The sequence below is a fragment of the Delphinus delphis genome, chromosome 19, assembly GCF_949987515.2.
Source record: "Delphinus delphis chromosome 19, mDelDel1.2, whole genome shotgun sequence".
Lineage (NCBI taxonomy): Eukaryota > Metazoa > Chordata > Mammalia > Artiodactyla > Delphinidae > Delphinus > Delphinus delphis.
In genome coordinates, this window is record NC_082701.1 from 14764214 (window position 1) to 14778981 (window position 14768).

Sequence of the window (14768 nt, forward strand, 5' to 3'; positions counted from 1 at the left end):
GCGCTCCGCGACGGGAAAGGCCACAACAGTGAGAGGCCCGTGTACCGCAAAAAAAAAAAAAAACCTGCTTCTGAGCTAGAGTTTACACCAACTGCCTACTAACCCTGCTAACTTGGGACCCCCTCCATTTAGTACCAAAGGGGCTAGACATGGCACTTGTGCATACCTGCCCTTCAACACGTGCTGCCTTGTACTCAGAAATGATGCACGTTTCACCTAAATCCAGGAGGGATCGTTATCACCTAGAATGTGGATTACGAAGGAGTGATTGTGCATTTATTCAGGTGCCTATGTTGTGCCCCGCAATGCACAAAACCGTCATTGTGAGCTGTTCAAGCTATCTGGGGCATAAGCAGTTGACCCTAAACGGCGGTTTTTCTAAGTGGTCCGCGAACACACCTCAGCCAGACGAGTTCAGCCTATGCAGCTCAGGACCGGGAACCAGTTCGTGTCAAGTGCACTACAGCCTTCACTCAAGCTGTTTAAGGCCACAGCCGGATTCTCATCTCCCCTCCCTGCAGACGCCCTCCCCGCCGCGGTTAAATGAACCTGCCCGTCTCACTGATTTCCACGGAGAGAACACTCGGACTCACAGCACAGGCACAGGAATAAGCAAAGACTGCAGGACCCCCGACGCCTTCCCCAGCCCCCCACCCCGGCAGCCCAGTGCCGCAGTGTAGCTCGCGGTTAAAAGGGCCGCCGCCGCGGGGGCAAGACGGCCCCAGTTATGCGCAAGCGCGTGCTGCTCTGGCGCTGCAGCCTGACCCCCGGCGCCACGCTCAGGCGCGGCGGGGGCTCAAAGGCAGCGCATCGCGACAAACAAAATGGACACCGTCGCTGAGATCAATCCATTTTATTGAGGGGCTTCGGGGGAAGGTCGAAAAGCTGGGAGGACAATGAGATGCGACGTCCTTCTCCTAGCCGGGACCTGCAAGAACGAGAGCGGTGGGTGAGAAGGTGGTATACCCGCAAACCCGTTTCCCACCCCCACGCCTCAGCGGCCCGGCTCAGACTCCAGTTCGCATCACCCGCGTCAGCAGTCTAACACGTGCTTTAATTCGCATGTCATCACCGCCAGCCGCCCACCCTCCACCCGGTTCCCAGGCCCCGAAAGAGGGGACAGACCTGCCCCAGCCCAGAACACACGCCACCTCACCTTCACCACTTCAGAGTCGCTGAAAGGAAGGGGAACTAACCGGGCTTCTACTTAAAGAAGCAGACCGGAGGTGGTTGGGCGGGCTTTACCGCCATTAACCAATAGCAAGTCAAACTTCCAGCCACGTGCCTATAAAGTGGCCTAATGATTGGCCCTGCTCACTGAGTCCTCCAGAGTATAGAGCGGTTACACGCCAGCCGTAAAGATGGGCGTCAAGGAAAGTCTAAGAGTCGCGCGGTGTCCTAAATTCTTCTGATTTTTTGCGCCGCGTAGGTCGTCGGCCTGTGAGTAGTGTGCGTTTCTCCGTACTACACAAAACGAAACCTTACAAACGGCAGGGCGCAAGTAATGCCTAACCTGTTTAATATTCTGTGCCAGGAGCTAGGCTAGGAGCTGAGGTGACAAACTAGTCCTGTCCCTGAATTTAAAGTAACCTGTTCCGGTAGAAAGACCTTGTGTTTGAAAGTAGACTGATGTGCAACCAAATCCTGACTTTGTGATGAATTAGCCCTGTGGCCTTGATCACTTAGCTTTTCTGAGCCTCAATTTCTGAAAAATAGGAGAAAAAAAAAGTGTTGTACGAGGCTTAAATAAGTCAATGTCAGTCACCTGGCACATTCTGAGTGGTAAACAAATATGTTTTTAAAGGACTGGTGTGATGTGGAAGACTTATGGATTGCAATACTTTAATAAATGCTAAGATAGAGCTATAAACAGCCTACACTGGAAGCCCAAAGGAGAGAAGATCTAACATTGGGAAAGCTGAAAGTACTTCTAAGTATTGAGCTCATACTGTGAGCCAGGCATATTCACAAGTGGTCAATAATATGTCCCTGCCCTCTGGGTTTGATTTACTGGAAGAGGGAACAGAAGACACACGGGCACAATATCTGGTTATCTTTACTTCCTTTATATGTTTTCCTTGGGAATTCTTTTCCTTTTTTCCTCCTAACTTAATAAGGAAAGTTTATTGGTTTTTTGTAATAATGAAAGCATTTCAGCCTGAGTTTGTAGTTGAATAGGACTCTTATTTTCATTATTTGCTACATAGTCTTTAGTTAAATTTTAAAATTCCTCTTTGATCCAAAACAGTAGTTATTTTGGCAAGTGTTTTGTAACGTCTATGTGATGTTGACTTTAAGAAAAACCAAAACACACAATGTAAGAGCTGTGAGTTGAGTTTATTCAGTGTCTTACTGAGGACTGTAGCCCAGGAGACAATAGGAGAGCTATGAGAAAGTGTTCCCAAGAGGTAAGGGAGGAGCCAGGCTATATATGAATTTTTTTGCTGGGGAAAAAACATCTAGTCCAAGAATCTAGGAGATGTGGAAAATTTTCCTTAGATATGTATCTTAACTATCTAGGGGCAGTATCCAAAGCACAGAATGCTTCCTGTTTTTCTCCATCCTGAAATCCCCATAGGCCCACTCTCAGTGGGTGACTTTAGTGACTAATGGCTTGATTTCCTTGTAGAACTGGAGTGGCAGACAACATCTTTTTTCTTTACGATTTTTTACAAAATATTTATTTATTTATTTGGCTGCACCGGGTCTTGGTTGCAGCACATGGTATCTTTCAGTTGTAGCATGCGGGCTCTTTTAGCTGTGGCACGTGGGATCTAGTTCCCTGGCCAGGGATTGAACCCGGGCCCCCTGCATTGGGAGCACAGAGTCTTAACCAGTGGACCACCAGTGAAGTACCTACAATGATTATTTCTATTGCTGCTGAAACATTTTCTTAAAATATTTATTTATTTATTTGGCTGCGTTGGGTCTTAGTTGCAGCATGCCGGATCTTCGTTGCAGCACGAGGGCTTCTCTCTAGTCGTGGCGCACCCGGGTTCAGTTGCCCCACGGCATGTGGGATCTTACTTCCCCGACCAGGGATCGATTCCGTCACCCCTGCATTGGAAGGTGGATTCTTAACCACTGGACCACCAGGGAAGTCCCAAACATTTGTTTTTAAGTCAACATTTATTACACTGTCATACGGTTTCTACATTGGGAAATGAATTAAAGTTTTCTTTGTAGCCTAGAATATGATCTGCTTTTATAAATGTTCCACAGATTCTTGAAGTAGAGATGTTTTCACTATCATGTACAGATAATGACATGAAATATTGATTAATTTGGGGCTTCCCTGGTGGCGCAGTGGTTAAGAATCTGCCTGCCAATGCAGGGAACATGGGTTCGAGCCCTAGTCCAGGAAGATCCCACATGCCGCAGAGCAACTAAGCCCGTGCGCCACAACTACTGAGCCTGCGCTCTAGAATCCGTGAGCCACAACTACTGAGCCCACGTGCCACAACTAATGAAGCCCGCGTGCCTAGAGCCTGTGCTCCGCAACAAGAGAAGCCACCGCAATGAGAGGCCTGCGCACCGCAAGGAGGAGTAGCCCCCGCTCGCCGCAACTAGAAAAAAGAAAGCCCACGCACAGCAACAAAGACCCAATGCAGCCAAAAATAAATAAATTAATTAATTAATTTTTAAAAATTATTAATTCAATCTTAGCTGTAATTATGTTGTCCAAATCTCTCTCTGTATTTTATACTTGATTGGGAGTGTATGTATTCTCATTGATTAATAGTGAAGTGTTAAGATCATGCTTCAAATACCAAATGCAGGCAAGGATGCAAAGCAGCAAGAACTTTTCTTCATTACTGTGTGGGAATGCAAAATAGTACAACCATTTTCATAATCCCCTAAAACTGCAGTCACTCAAAAGCACTTCAGTAGGTAAGTGGTAAGCAACTGAGGTACATCCTTACAACCAAATGCTACTTGGCCATAAAATATTGCCAAAGATAGAATGAACTATCAACACATGTCACACATGGAAGAATCTCAGAGGTGTTATGCGGTGGGAAAGGAGCCAGACTCAAAAGATGCTATAATTCCATTTATATGACATTATAGAAAAGACAAAACTATAAGGATGGAGAACAGATCAAAGAACTCCCAAGAGATTGGGGATGTGTGGAGCATTTGGCTACAAAGGCAGCACAAAGGCATTTTTGAGGGTGATAGATTTTTTCTGTATCTTGATTGTGTTGGTGGTTACAGGACTTTATGCATTTGTCAAAACTCAGAACTGTTCACCCAAAAGATTTAATTTTGTATAAAAATTTTAAACAAAAAATTAAAATAAAAAATATGCTTCCGTCATTTTCCATGATTATTTCTATTGTTATTTGTTTGTACATTTTGAGGCTATGCTATTTATTCTCATTATGGTTTGTGGCTGATAATATTTCCATGGTGGATTACACATATCTGTATAAAATAACTAGGTTATTTATGTCTTTTGCCTTGAGTTCTAATTTATCTCACATTAGCATTATTAGTTGTCTTTTTTTTGTTTGTTTTTCTAATATAAGTTTGCCCATCCGTTTATTTCTAACCTTTCCATGTTATTTTATTCTTACTGTGTCCTTTGTGTGAGGCATATGGTTGGATGATAGTGTTTATCCCAATGCGACAATATTTGCCTTTAAAAAACTTATTTAAAGATACATGCACCCCATTGTTCATAGCAGCACAATTTATAATAGCCAAGACATGGAAACAGCCCAAGTGCCCATCAACAGACAAATGGTTTAGGAAGCTGTGGTATATATATATATATATATATATATATATATATACACATACATACATACATACATACATACACACAGTGGAATATTACTCAGCCATAAAAAAGAATGAAATATTGCCATTTGTGGCAGTGTGGATGGACCTAAAGAATATTATGCTTAGTGAAATAAGTCAGAGAAAGACAAAGACTATATGATATCACTTATATGTGGACTCTAAAAAAATAATACAAATGAATGTATATACAGAAACAGACTCAAAGACACAGAAGATAAATTTATGGTTATCAAAGGGGAGAGAGACAAATTAGGAGTATGGAATTAACAGATACAAACTTAGTATACATAAAATAGAAAAGCAACAAGAATTTACTGCCTAGGGACTTCTCTGGTGGTGCAGTGGCTAAGAATCCGCCTGCCAATGCAGGGGACATGGGTTTGATCCCTAATCCAGGAAGATCCCACACGGTGTGGAGCAACCAAGCCCCTGCGCCACAGCTACTGAGCCCACGTGCTGCAACTACTGAAGCCCGTGCACCTAGAACCTGTGCTTGGGGACAAGAGAAGCCACCACAATGAGAAGCCCGCAAACCACAACAGAGTAGCCTCTGCTCACCACAAGTAGAGAAGAGCCTGTGTGCAGCAATGAAGACCCAACACAGCCAAAAAATAAAATAAATAAATAAATAAAAATAAATGAATGAGGGAAGGGGAGAGGCAGCATGTGGAAAGGAGGGCCTCCGGAGTGTGGAGTTCCGGAGTTTGGAGTGGCTGAGAATCTGCCTGCCAATGCAGGGGATACGAGTTCAAGCCCTGGTCCAGGAAGATCCCACATGCCACGGAGCAACTAAACCTGTACGCCACAACTACTGAGCCTGTGCTCTAGAGCCAGTGAGCCACAACTACTGAGCCTGCATGCCACAACTACTGAAACCTGCGCACCTACAGCCCGTGCTCTGCAACAAGAGAAGCCAGCACACTGCAATGAAGAGCAGCCCTTGCTCGCCTCAACTAAAGCAAGCCCAGGTGCAGCAATGCATCCAAAAATTAATTTTTTAAAAGCCCATTTTTGAAACAGTGGTTTGAGATGCCACTTTTATCATGTACTAGGGTTCCACATTATTCGGGCTCTACTGTTTGTTTGTTTTTTTTTTTTCGGTATGCAGGCCTCTCACTGTTGCGGCCTCTCCCGTTGCGGAGCACAGGCTCCGGACGCGCAGGCTCAGCGGCCATGGCTCACGGGCCCAGTCGCTCCGCAGCATGTAGGATCTTCCCGGACCGGGGCAGGAACCCGTGTCCCCTGCATCGGCAGGCGGACCCTCAACCACTGCGCCAGCAGGGAAGCCCCGCTTCATATATTTGTATATTATTTAGTTTTGCCTTTGAGCTTTATAGAAATAGAATATACTGTATATATTCTTCTGTGACTTGCTCTTTTTATTGCTTAATATTGGTGACCTTCATGTTGTATGTAATGCAACCAGGAATTGTAGGAATGTGACCCGTTTCACTACTGTGTAGCATCCCAGTACACAATTACACTGCAGTTTATACATCTCTCCTCTTTGGGTTAGATGTTTAAAATATCTTCCAGTTTTTAGTATGACAAACAGAGCTGCTCTGAATATTCTCGTGTGTGTGCAAAAGATCCTTTGGGGTACGCACACAAGCACAACTGCTAGGTAAGCACGTTTCCGACTTTCCAGATAATAGCAACTTATTTTCCAAAGTGGAGGCTCTAATCTGCACTACCACATTGGCCTCCACCCTCACCAGCTCTTGATATTGTCACACTTTTTATACGTTTGCCAATATGGTGAGTGTAAAATGATATCTTTAGTGTAGGTCATGGGCCAGGTGTAGTCATGTATATTGTTGATTTAGTCCTCTTAGAAATGTTGAGCTAGCACTTTAATCAGGGATTATTGGTTGTAAGTGATGGAAACCCAACTCAAACTAGCTGGGATAAATAGGGGAAGGTTTGTTTAAATAGGGGAAGAAGAGCTGTGCAGGCTGATGTCAAGCCAACTAGAATCAGAACTTAAGCTTGTCCAGGGTTCCTTGACTGCATCTGTGCTTCTCTTTACTTGTCAACTTTTTTCTTTTGTGTTGGCTTTCTTTACACGATGGAGGCAGCTCCTGGGCCTCACACCTCCCGGCCTTGCCGGTAAAAAGGAAACGAGTCTCTTTTCTTGCCTCTAGTTGGGGCCAGATTGGATACAAGCCTACCCATGGGTCAAGTAAAGTTGGTCAGATGGGCAGCTGTTTTAGTTAACTACTACTGCACAACAAACCACTACATAACTTAGTGGTTTAAAACAACAGCCATTTTATTATCTCTCACAGATCTGTGAGTTAACTAGCCTTGTTAACTGAAAACAGGGTTTGCCTCTTGGTAGCTGTCAAGCCAAAAGACACAACCAAGCCAAAGACTGGGAGAAGGATTTATTACTTGCAGCAAGTAAGGAGAATGCTGGGGAAATTTCACAAAGCAGTGTCTCCCCAAGCAGCAAAACTGGGGAAATTTTAAGTTAAGGGTATATGCATATTCATGAAGAGGCTGGTGCAGCATATGCATATTCATGAAGAGGCTGGGGCAGCATATGCATATTCATGAAGAGGCTGGGGCAGTGTGTGCATATTCATGAAGGGCCTTGAGTAGAGGAGAATTCAGCACAGAATTGGGGCAAAGTTTGACAGAGTCCAAGCTTTAGTTGACTGAAGGCACAAAGGTCAGAAAAAGTTAACATCATTCCTTAGGTTCAGACCAGTCTGGGGTCTTAGCCATCCTCCACCTGGGTGGGGGCCTAAATTCCTGTAGAACAACTCAAAAGACCGTACCAGATTGTTATGTATGTCCATTGAGGAGGAACTAGGACTCTGTTTTATCACAACTATTTTTTCTTGACGGTGTTTCCTTTGCTCCTGCATTCCCTCACTTGCCTTAAGATCTTTAATTACTGAGACCTGTTCAAGGGCAAGCATTGTGGCCAGGCTTAGAAGATCACAAAATAGCTTAGGCCAGCAATGGCTTCTCTTATGTCAAGAAAGCCATGCCTGGTTCTCTTTCTCTGGAGACCCCCTCCCCTCTCTGCTTATGGTCTCAGCCGAGAGGGACTTCTGTTCCATGTGGTCACCCTGGGGCCTGATTGGGCTGAAACATCCAAAATGGCTCACCTAGATGGCTGGCAGCTGGGAGCTGTTGATTAAAGCAATTCCATTCTCCTCCGTGTGGCCTGAGTGTGGCTTGGGCATCTCCCAAGATGGCAGCTAGATTCCAAGAGGAAGGAAATGGAAGTTGCCTTGCCTTTTAAACTTGGGCTGGGAGGTCTCAGAATGTCACTTACGGTCAAAACCAGTCACGGGGACAGTCCAGATTCAAAGGGAAGGGAAATAGCTCTTACTTTTGATGGGAAGAGCAGCATGGCTTATAAGGAGGGAAAGTATTGTTTGGGGCCATCTTTGGAAACTTAGCTACCACAGTAGAGTAGAATGATTGGCCTCACCAGGGTAGGTGCCCACTAGGGCAAAGCCAGTACCACCTAGCATATCTGCCCTTTTTCCAAGGCGGGCCCTAATTCCTGTTCACTTGCTCCCTCCATGGTGAGAACAGCTGAAACTGAGCAGGACCTGGGAATTAGGGAAGTGAAGGAATGCAGAAACAAAGGAAAATCAGTTAAACAGGAAAAGTAATGACAACAGTTCAGCAATAAAACAGAGTCCTAGTTCCTCCTCAGGGGAGGTACGTAATGATCTGACACACATATCTTTGAGTTCTGCAGGAAATTAGACCACCCACCCAAGTGGAGGATGGTGACTATAAGCTGAGCAAAAGCAGGTAGACCCCAAACTGGTTGAAACCAGAAGGTTGATGATTAAGATTCCTGAAACGTCACCCTATTACCTCACCACCAACCAATCAGAAGAAAGTCATGCACCCTGAAGCCCTCACCCCAAGTGTTGCCTTAAAAACCCATCCCTGAAAGCCAATAACAGGGAGTTTTGAGCATGAGCCTCTCCCATACTCCTCGTTTGGGGAGCTGCAAATAAACACTATGCTTTCCTTCATCACAACCTGGTGTCAGTGAATTGGCTTTGCTTTGAGGCAGGCAAGTGGACCCAAGTTCAGTTCGGTAATACGGTTGCTTGAACATGGTAAACACTTGATAACTGTTGTTGAATTCCTTCTGAATCTTCTTGTTTGTTTAACTGCACCAGTCAAATATTTTCCATCCTGCTTTGGCAAGGTCTCTTGTATCAGCCCTGGTCCCCCCTTCCTTTTCTTGCTCTAGATTAAGGCCCAAATAACCCTTGTTAACCGGCTCCTGATGTCTCTCAAATGCCTGTCTTTTGCCCGAACTCTCCCCCCAAAGCGTACCTTCAGTCCCATCTCACTCCGCTGCTTGCTAAGAAAGCCCAGCCTGACATTAACGCCCCCACCCACCGGCCCATCCTGCCTGCCCTGCCTCATCTCCCGCTGCTCCTCTGGGTAGAAGTCGAGCATGAGCTCACTTGTTTTTAGTGTATGTGCTGTCGAAGCAAGCACACGAGCTCACTAATGAGGCAGCTGGGGCTTCCATGAAGCCACACAGTCCTTTCCCTTCTCCAGGCTTTTGTTCAGGTCCTCCTGTCCCCCTAGACTGTTCCTTTTCCCTATCAAATCTGACAAAAGGCCTAGCCCAGATACCACTTCTTCCATGAAGCCCTCCCTGCTCTGTCCATCCCACCTCCTTCCTTCCACCAGACCCATCTCTCTCTTGAACACCATAGTTCTGTTTCTGAGTTTATTCTCACATTCTTGCACTTTTCACAGTTGGCCTTGTACGTTGTGCAAGTCCTATCACCTTTACCAACTTGCAAACTGTGATATTCCTTCATGGTACCAATCCTTTGAACTTAGAAGCCCTTGATGGTATTTGTTAAAAGAGTGAATGAATAAATGAATGAATGAGTGGTAACCGTCCGAGGACAAAGATGAGGTCATCTGCAAAATGAAGGTGATAAAATTATAGCTAAAGTTTCTTTCTACTCTAAAATTTGGTTATGGACTTCCCTGGTGGCGCAATGGTTAAGAATCTGCCTGCCAATGCAGGGGACACGGGTTCGATCCCTGGGAAGATCCCACATGCTGTGGAGCAACTAAGCCCGTGCACTACAACTACTGAGGCTGCAAGCCGCAACTACTGAAGCCCGCACGCCTAGAGCCTGTGCTCCACAACAAGAGAAGCCACCGCAATGAGAAGCCCGCACACCACAACGAAGAGTAGCCCCTGCTCACTGCAACTAGAGAAAGCCGGCGCTCAGCAATGAAGACCCAACACAGCCAAAAAATAAATTAAAAAAAAATTTTTTTAAAGAAAAAATACTCAAAAATATTTTTTAAAAAATTAAAAAAAATAAAATTTGGTTATGTCTGTGAATGAGCTCTTGTAGAAAGGAGAGAGGGAGAACAGGTAAGGTATATATCTTGAACCTTAAGAAACACAGTCTGCAAGGAGGAAAAAGAGCAGAGAGACAGGAGGAAAGCCAGAAAATGGTACCATCCAAGGAGGAAAAGTTCAAGAAAAAAGAACTGTTAACATACCTGAGGGAATTCCCTGGCAGTCCAGTGGTTAGGACTCTGCACTCTCACTGCCGAGGACTCGGGTTCAATTCCTGGTCCGGAAACTAAGATCCCACAAGTCAGACGGCACGGCCAAAATAACCCAAAAACCAAACAAACAAAAACATACGTGAACTGAAGAGAGGCCCAGGGTAAAAAAGATAAAGCAAGCCCACTGGGATTTTGCAGGAGAAAGAATATGAGCTGCTTGAGAGAAGTTTCCAGAGAGTTCTGTTGAAATAAGCTGGATCCCAGGGGATTAGGAGGGACTGACCAGTGAGGAAGAAGAGGTACTCTGAGAGGATGGCCGTTTCCACGTTGGCACTGAGCTGGCCCTTTGAGAATATTAATATATGATACACTGGTACCACTATGGACACTTCACCATGGTGGCATATAGACTCAGCACAAATGGGTGTAAAATACAACAGCTCAGAGGCAAGTGAACAAATAATCAGGATTAGACTGAGCTCCCTCCCAGGGCAGAAACCCCAGGGGAAAGCTCACTCTTCTCTCCCAGGTGGCTGGTCGGTGCCTTTTGTGAGTTGTGCTTTTGCACAATCAACCCCCAGGTGAGATCAGGAGACTTACATGTTATTTGAGGCAATGCCCCTTATCACCAAATATTTGTACAAACTTCTGTTTGTTAATAGTATTCCAGGGACAAGGCAGTCTGGGCTCCTGCCTAACCACATTTACGGGCCACAGAATGGTACCTTGTCACTACACTGGGGGAGGGGCAAGGATAACAACCAGCGATGGTGGAACAGGCTGCAGCAACTGTGGTTGCCTCAGTGAACTCCGAGGTTATGTAGACAGCTGAGTTCTTTTTTTTTTTTTGACAGCTGAGTTCTAATCCAGGTTGTGCGGGAATTCCCTGGTGGTCCAGTGGTTAGGACTCAGCACTTTCACTGCTGTGGACCCAGGTTCAATCCCTGCTCGGGGAACTAAGATCCCATGTGATGTGAGGTACAGCCAAAAAAAAAAAAAAAATCCATGTTGTGCTGCTTACTAGCTATGTGTTACCCACATGGCTGTTAATCTTTTAAGATTCCAATGTATCATCTGTAAAATGGGGCTAAGAACACTATCTCATAGAACTGCTGTGCAGATAGCATGAGCTGGTCCTATAAAACATGTGTTTGCACATTTCCAAACAATAGCCCACAGCCAACCAATGTTAACTGTGATAAGAATCATCTTTGCGGTAGCAAAAAAGTGTACAGTAGATTGGATTCTGTGGTAAAGAGAAGTTCTCCGGAGTGAGTGGCACAATCTCTTCAAATCCAGTCTCCTGGAACAGGAAGAACCAAGGTTCTATTTACCTAAGAACCAAACTGCTCACAGTGACAGTGGCTTTTAAAGAATTTCCCTTAAAAAATTAGGACATGAAGGAGATAAACATTTAGCTTGCTACCAGAAACTCTTGCTTCATCGTTTTATTTATCCCTTAACTACCCCTCAACATGTGCTGTAAGTTCAGGTCTGTTTGGGAGCAGCGGCAGCACGGAGATCACTCAAAATAGTCAAAGTGGATTTAGCCTGGTAAAGATACTGTTCCTTTGAGATGGTACTGAAGCTTTCAACCATGACCTCCCTTTCTGGTTTTACCAGCTTTTCCTTTCAAGTCTCCTTCAAAGGAAACTACTCTCTCGCTAAATAGCTATCTGCAAACCAACTTCATAATCATTTTTAAGTGAAATTTTGAAGGGTTTTCAAACAGAATTGAGACAGGCACAAACATTTGAAGGCTGGATCATAACTTCCACTAGAGGGCGACATTTGCTAAAATAAAGAAAAGGGATTAATGGCCCCAGGGATTAACACTGGACGTTATGAGTGAGCCGGATTCCAGGACCTTGGCTGCCCCTATCACCTGCGGGAACTGGAAAACACACAGTCTCCACCCCCAGGAGATTCAGAATCAGTAGGGGGAAGAGGGCAGAAAAAGGTGTTGGGAATCTATTTAAAAAAAAAAAAACTCTTCAAGTTTGGGAGCCACTGATTTAGAGAGAAGTGAAAATAAGATTTTAGCTCATTTTCTCCCACCACTCCTTCCCCTCTACTGACATAGTCAGGTCCTGCCTGCTCCAGTCTTTGCTGAACATATATTTTAACCTTGGTGGAAAAAGAGGGCTTATCTTTACACTAAAACCATGGCCTTTGCCTTGTTTAGTGGATGTTATTTAAAACAACTTCCAGAAAGGTCATTTTCAGGCCTTTTCTATGGGCAGGTCCACTTCAAAGGCACCCGGCAAAAATATTTCCATTTCTGTCTGTATTTATCAGCAATGCCAGCTTTTGCTTTATCAAAAGCAAAAAGCTGTCTAAAACAATACTTGACTATGGAACAAGATTGTGGGCAATGCTGCCGTAAATAAAACCAGAACTTATCAGTGTGAGTTGCCAATCAAATGGAGACAGGCACAAGACATGTGCCTGTCTGATTAAGCATAAGAGTAACCTAACTGGTGCATAAGAAATTCTGAGAACCTATAACAGTGCAGTTATGGCCTGGAGATTTGGTCCAGATGAGTACAAGATAAATATACCAACCTGGTCCAGTCCCCTTGGAACGGATTTTTTTTTCTTTATTGGATCTTTAAAACTGATTTATGAGTCAGATTGAGGTAAGCATTCCCCTTTGTGTTTTATCTGCTGTGCTTACAGGGTCACAGTGACATTTTGAATTGTAAAAGGGCCGCCAGAGTTCCAGCACAGAAAGTTCCCCTCCTAGAGTCACTCTGTCGGAGAAAAAGCACCAGAGAAGGCATGTGAAAGCATTTTCTGATCAGGCTTCTCTTTTAACTCAACCCTGTGGTCTTACAGATCCTGTTGTCAGCTTGCATGCTGGACAGATAATCATTAAAGAGCTCCTCCCACTTTCTGTGGGCGCCTCCCTGGACACCTGGCCACACTGGTCAGGAGTGACGGAGCTTGTGTTTCTGCACATCCCTCGCCAATCTCAAACCTCTCCGTTTGCATTTATACATGCAGATAACACTTTTCAAAATGTGTCTACTGCTTTCACAGTTACCAAGATTTGTCCTACTCTTAGATGTGTTGGATTCTCCAGCAAGGGTTTAGTCCCTTGACTGTGATTCAGGCATATGAGGTTGGGAATGGGGAACTTTGTTGATGGGATTTGGTTTACCATGAGCATTTCTGTCTGCTCTAGTGGGATAGGATTGACTCACATGCACCCAGGTCAGACATCTGGTCAGTCCCCCACTACTTTTTTTTTTTTATTATATTATTTTTTTATTGAAGTATAGTTGATTTTACAATGTTGTGTTAGTTTCAGGTGTACAGAAAATTATTCATATATATATATATATTCTTTTTCAGATTCTTTTCCCTTATAGGTGATTACAAGATATTGAATACAGTCCCTACTTCTTTATTTCTCTAGCATTGCTTACTCCTTTCCCCCAAACCCTGAAAAATCTTAGGCTGTCATACAAGCAAGTCAAGAAAAATTAGAGGGCTTCCCTGGTGGTGCAGTGGTTAAGAATCCGCCTGTCAATGCAGGGCACCCGGGTTGGAGCCCTGGGCCAGGAAGATCCTACATGCCGCGGAGCAACTAAGCCCGTGGGCCACAACCACTGAGCCTGTGCTCTAGAGCCTGCAAGCCACAACTACTGAAGCCCATGCGCCTAGAGTCCGTGCTCCCGCAGCAAGAGAAGCCACTGCAATGAGAAGCCCGCGCACTGCAACGAAGAGTAGCCCCTGCTCGCCACAACTAGAGAAAGCAGGCGGGCAGTGACAAAGACCCAAGGCAGCCAAAAATAAAATTAATTAATTTTAAAAAAATTAGAGAAGCTGCCATCCTTTTTTTCCTTTTCTCCTAGAATATGGAAATGTTGTGCTCTGAACCTTAGTTTATTCTGTCTTGTTACAAATGTCCTCTGGAGAGAGGCTTCCATCAAAGTGGAGGGCAGCATGGGACAGTGACCAAACAGCTGCGGGGCTCTTTACATCAGGTTAATAGCCCACAACCTTCAAAAGGACCTTGTATGAGTCCTCAACAAACCCACTCCCTCCGGTGAGTTGGGACACATGTCAAGCTTCACGAGGTCACACCTACAAATGCCACATAAACACACATGACACCAGCAGCTGAAATGGTTTCCTTCTTTGCTTGTAATTTTTGGCGAATGATTTGGCCGTGGTTATTCCAAAGGGAACTGTTGGCTGTGGACATGATTTGAGGGGAATTCCTGAGGACAAAGAAAGGGACGTTTGGACTAACTGAGGCGCAGCTGGAGGACCCCAGGGCTGCGAACTCGGCAATAGCCGCGCGCAGGGCAGAAGCGCCGGGTTGCAGGAATCCCCTGCCAGCTGCCGACCCTCACTCCGGAGGTCGCTGACGATCCCACTACGGCGGGAAGATGGAGCGGGGACTCTGGACACTC

General features: G+C 45.1%; 1 long non-coding RNA gene and 3 other non-coding genes across 4 annotated transcripts; 1 reads left to right on the top strand and 3 right to left on the bottom strand.

Annotated features, from left to right (window-relative positions):
• Positions 1 to 649: 649 nt before the first annotated feature.
• On the bottom strand, positions 650 to 10753 carry LOC132414483 (uncharacterized). The gene is made up of 3 exons (XR_009516961.1): positions 10628 to 10753; positions 10336 to 10418; positions 650 to 928 (listed from the first exon to the last, which is right to left on the bottom strand). It is a non-coding gene; the product is annotated as an uncharacterized lncRNA (long non-coding RNA).
• On the bottom strand, positions 673 to 809 carry LOC132415649 (small nucleolar RNA SNORA76). The gene has a single exon (XR_009517370.1). It is a non-coding gene; the product is annotated as a small nucleolar RNA SNORA76 (small nucleolar RNA).
• LOC132415631 (small nucleolar RNA SNORD104) lies at positions 1006 to 1075 on the bottom strand. The gene has a single exon (XR_009517351.1). It is a non-coding gene; the product is annotated as a small nucleolar RNA SNORD104 (small nucleolar RNA).
• A 474-nt stretch (positions 10754 to 11227) lies between the features above and the next one.
• TRNAE-UUC (transfer RNA glutamic acid (anticodon UUC)) lies at positions 11228 to 11300 on the top strand. Its single transcript has one exon. It is a non-coding gene; the product is annotated as a tRNA-Glu (tRNA).
• The last annotated feature ends 3468 nt before the right edge of the window (positions 11301 to 14768 follow it).